Source organism: Cherax quadricarinatus, chromosome 96 (genome assembly GCF_038502225.1).
Source record: "Cherax quadricarinatus isolate ZL_2023a chromosome 96, ASM3850222v1, whole genome shotgun sequence".
In the NCBI taxonomy this organism is placed as follows: Eukaryota; Metazoa; Arthropoda; class Malacostraca; order Decapoda; family Parastacidae; genus Cherax; species Cherax quadricarinatus.
In genome coordinates this window covers 4,735,575-4,740,937 of record NC_091387.1, presented here as the reverse complement: position 1 = coordinate 4,740,937, position 5,363 = coordinate 4,735,575, and positions in this window count along the sequence as shown.

Genomic DNA, 5,363 nt, shown 5'->3' with positions numbered 1-5,363 from the left:
ATTTCTCTTCTACCCTGCTATCCCTATTCTACCGTGCCATTTCTTTTCTACCCTGCCATCCCTCTTCTACCCTGCCATCACTCTTCTACCCTGCCATCCCTCTTCTACCCTGCCATCCCTCTTCTACCCTGCAATTTCTCTTCTACCCTGCCATCTCTCTTCTACCCTGCCATCCCTCTTCTACCCTGCCATTTCTCTTCTACCCTGCCATCCCTCTTCTACCCTGCCATCCCTCTTCTACCCTGCCATTTCTCTTCTACCCTGCCATCCCTCTTCTACCCTGCCATCCCTCTTCTGCCCTGCCATTTCTCTTCTACCCTGCCATCCCTCTTCTACCCTGCCATCCCTCTTCTACCCTGCCATCCCTCTTCTGCCCTGCCATTTCTCTTCTACCCTGCCATCCCTCTTCTACCCTGCCATCCCTCTTCTACCCTGCCATTTCTCTTCTACCCTGCCATCCCTCTTCTACCCTGCCATCCCTCTTCTGCCCTGCCATTTCTCTTCTACCCTGCCATCCCTCTTCTACCCTGCCATCCCTCTTCTACCCTGCCATCCCTCTTCTACCCTGCCATCCCTCTTCTACCCTGCCATTTCTCTTCTACCCTGCCATCCCTCTTCTACCCTGCCATCCCTCTTCTGCTCTGCCATTTTTCTTCTACCCTGCCATCCCTCTTCTACCCTGCCATCCCTCTTCTGCCCTGCCATTTCTCTTCTACCCTGCCATCCCTCTTCTACCCTGCCATCCCTCTTCTACCCTGCCATCCCTCTTCTACCCTGCCATCCCTCTTCTACCCTGCCATCCCTCTTCTACCCTGCCATCCCTCTTCTACCCTGCCATCCCTCTTCTACCCTGCCATCCCTCTTCTACCCTGCCATTTCTCTTCTACCCTGCCATCCCTCTTCTACCCTGCCATTTCTCTTCTACCCTGCCATCCCTCTTCTACCCTGCCATCCCTCTTCTACCCTGCCATCCCTCTTCTACCCTGCCATCCCTCTTCTACCCTGCCATCCCTCTTCTACCCTGCCATCCCTCTTCTACCCTGCCATCCCTCTTCTACCCTGCCATCACTCTTCTACCCTGCCATTTCTCTTCTACCCTGCCATCCCTCTTCTACCCTGCCATCCCTCTTCTACCCTGCCATCCCTCTTCTACCCTGCCATCCCTCTTCTACCCTGCCATCCCTCTTCTACCCTGCCATCCCTCTTCTACCCTGCCATCACTCTTCTACCCTGCCATCCCTCTTCTACCCTGCCATCACTCTTCTACCCTACCATCGCTCTTCTACCCTGCCATCTCTCTTCTCCCTCACTAAGTAGGAGAAATTTGCACCTATTTACGTAAATTACTAAACATTTACAACCACAATTTACAAACTTTCGTTGTAAATTGTAACAAAATAACGTAAATCAACATTGTGAGACTCCGGTTCTGAACCAGAATAACCAGGTTCGATACCCGTTTCTGGACACATCAGTGCAAGACTCCTTACACCTGCTGGCACTGTTCACCTAGCAGTAAGTAGGTACCTGGGTGTTAGTTACCTTACACCTGCTGGTACTGTTCCCCTAGTAGTGAGTAGGTACCTGGGTGTTAGTTACCTTACACCTGCTGGTACTGTTCCCCTAGTAGTGAGTAGGTACCTGGGTGTTAGTTACCTTACACCTGCTGGTACTGTTCCCCTAGTAGTGAGTAGGTACCTGGGTGTTAGTTACTTTACACCTGCTGTCACTGTTCACCTAGCAGTAAGTAGGTACCTGGGTGTTAGTTACCTTACACCTGCTGGCACTGTTCACCTAGCAGTAAGTAGGTACCTGGGTGTTAGTTACCTTACACCTGCTGGCACTGTTCACCTAGCAGTAAGTAGGTACCTGGGTGTTAGTTACTTTACACCTGCTGTCACTGTTCACCTAGCAGTAAGTAGGTACCTGGGTGTTAGTTACCTTACACCTGCTGTCAATCTTCACCTAGCAGTAAGTAGGTACCTGGGTGTTAGTTACCTTACACCTGCTGTCACTGTTCACCTAGCAGTAAGTGGGTACCTGGGTGTTAGTTACCTTACACCTGCTGTCACTGTTCATCTAGCAGTAAGTAGGTACCTGGGTGTTAGTTACCTTACACCTGCTGTCACTGTTCACCTAGCAGTAAGTAGGTACCTGGGTGTTAGTTACCTTACACCTGCTGTCACTGTTCACCTAGCAGTAAGTAGGTACCTGGGTGTTAGTTACCTTACACCTGCTGTCACTGTTCACCTAGCAGTAAGTAGGTACCTGGGTGTTAGTTACCTTACACCAGCTGTCACTGTTCACCTAGCAGTAAGTAGGTACCTGGGTGTTAGTTACCTTACACCTGCTGTCACTGTTCACCTAGAAGTAAGTAGGTACCTGGGTGTTAGTTACCTTACACCTGCTGTCACTGTTCACCTAGCAGTAAGTAGGTACCTGGGTGTTAGTTACCTTACACCTGCTGTCACTGTTCACCTAGCAGTAAGTAGGTACCTGGGTGTTAGTTACCTTACACCAGCTGTCACTGTTCACCTAGCAGTAAGTAGGTACCTGGGTGTTAGTTACCTTGCACCTACTGTCACTGTTCATCTAGCAGTAAGTAGGTACCTGGGTGTTAGTTACCTTACACCAGCTGTCACTGTTCACCTAGCAGTAAGTAGGTACCTGGGTGTTAGTCACCTTACACCTGCTGTCACTGTTCACCTAGCAGTAAGTAGGTACCTGGGTGTTAGTTACCTTACACCTGCTGTTACTGTTCACTTAGCAGTAAGTAGGTACCTGGGTGTTAGTTACCTTACACCTGCTGTCACTGTTCACCTAGCAGTAAGTAGGTACCTGGGTGTTAGTTGCCTTACACCTGCTGTCACTGTTCACCTAGCAGTAAGTAGGTACCTGGGTGTTAGTTACCTTACACCTGCTGTCACTGTTCACCTAGCAGTAAGTAGGTACCTGTGTGTTAGTTACCTTACACCTGCTGTTACTGTTCACCTAGCAGTAAGTAGGTACCTGTGTGTTAGTCACCTTACACCTGCTGTCACTGTTCACCTAGCAGTAAGTAGGTACCTGGGTGTTAGTTATCTTACACCAGCTGTCACTGTTCACCTAGCAGTAAGTAGGTACCTGGGTGTTAGTTACCTTACACCTGCTGTTACTGTTCACCTAGCAGTAAGTAGGTACCTGGGTGTTAGTTACCTTGCACCTGCTGTCACTGTTCATCTAGCAGTAAGTAGGTACCTGGGTGTTAGTTACCTTACACCTGCTGTCACTGTTCACCTAGCAGTAAGTAGGTACCTGGGTGTTAGTTACCTTACACCTGCTGTTACTGTTCACCTAGCCGTAAGTAGGTACCTGGGTGTTAGTTACCTTACACCTGCTGTTACTGTTCACCTAGCAGTAAGTAGGTACCTGGGTGTTAGTTACCTTGCACCTGCTGTCACTGTTCATCTAGCAGTAAGTAGGTACCTGGGTGTTAGTTACCTTACACCTGCTGTCACTGTTCACCTAGCAGTAAGTAGGTACCTTGGTGTTAGTTACCTTACACCTGCTGTCACTGTTCACCTAGCAGTAAGTAGGTACCTTGGTGTTAGTTACCTTACACCTGCTGTCACTGTTCACCTAGCAGTAAGTAGGTACCTGGGTGTTAGTTACCTTACACCTGCTGTTACTGTTCACCTAGCAGTAAGTAGGTACCTGGGTGTTAGTTACCTTACACCTGCTGTCACTGTTCACCTAGCAGTAAGTAGGTACCTGGGTGTTAGTTACCTTACACCTGCTGTCACTGTTCAACTAGGAGTAAGTAGGTATCTGGGTGTTAGTTACCTTACACCTGCTGTCACTGTTCACCTAGCAGTAAGTAGGTATCTGGGTGTTAGTTACCTTACACCTGCTGTTAGTGTTCACCTAACAGTAAGTAGGTACCTGGGTGTTAGTTACCTTGCACCTGCTGTCACTATTCATCTAGCAGTAAGTAGGTACCTGGATGTTAGTCACCTTACACCTGATGTCACTGTTCACCTAGCAGTAAGTAGGTACCTGGGTGTTAGTTACCTTACACCTGCTGTCACTGTTCACCTAGCAGTAAGTAGGTACCTGGGTGTTAGTTACCTTACACCTGCTGTTACTGTTCACCTAGCAGTAAGTAGGTACCTGTGTGTTAGTTACCTTACACCTGCTATTACTGTTCATCTAGCAGTAAGTAGGTACCTGGATGTTAGTTACCTTACACCTGCTGTCACTGTTCAAGTAGCAGTTAGTGGGTACCTGGGTGTTAGTCACCTTACACTAGCTGTCACTGCTCGCCTAGCAGTAAGTAGGTACCTGGCTGTTAGTTACCTTACACCAGCTGTCACTGTTTACCTAGCAGTAAGTAGGTACCTGGGTGTTAGTTACCTTACACCTGCTGTCACTGTTCACCTAGCAGTAAGTAGGTACCTGGGTGTTAGTTACCTTACACCAGCTGTCACTGTTCACCTAGCATTAAGTAGGTACCTGGGTGTTAGTTACCTTACACCTGCTGTCACTGCTCACCTAGCAGTAAGTAGGTACCTGTGTGTTAGTTACCTTACACCTGCTGTCACTGTTCACCTAGCAGTAAGTAGGTACCTGGGTGTTTGTTACCTAACACCTGCTGTCACTGTTCACCTACAGGTAGATGGTACATGAATACAGGTAGGGGGAATATGCCATGGGGGAGGGGGAATTCCCTCCCTCACCAACAAGGGTATGAGGGGGGGGTTGAAATCCCCGTTAAACCCACACAGGTCAGCGCACGCCAGAGATCAGATAGACTTTAAACCCCCACCACGCCCACCACGCCCACACCTCCACCCTCACAACCCCCACACCTCACACAACACACGGGTGGGGGATTTAGGAAGTGAGTTACCCACTCAAGTGTATGAATGAAGGGGGAGGGGGAGAGGGGGAGGGGAGAGGGGGATGGGGAAAGGGTGATGGGAGAGGAGAGAGGGGAGGAGAGCGGGAGGGGAGAGGGAGAGGGTGAGGGAATTATCCATCGTGACAGATGTTGCTTACATGACCTTTTTCTAAGATCAGGGGATTTATGTAAACCTATTTCTTGGATTAGTGGATTTATGTAGACCTATTTCTTGGATTGGGGGATTTATGTAGACATATTTCTTGGATTAGGGGATTTATGTAAACCTATTTCTTGGATTAGGGGATTTATGTAGACCTATTTCTTGGATTGGGGGATTTATGTAGACATATTTCTTGGATTAGGGGATTTATGTAGACCTATTTCTTGGATTATGGGATTTATTTAGACCTATTTCTTGGATTAGGGGCTTATGTAGACCTATTTCTTGGATTAGGGGATTTATGTAGACCTATTTCTTGGA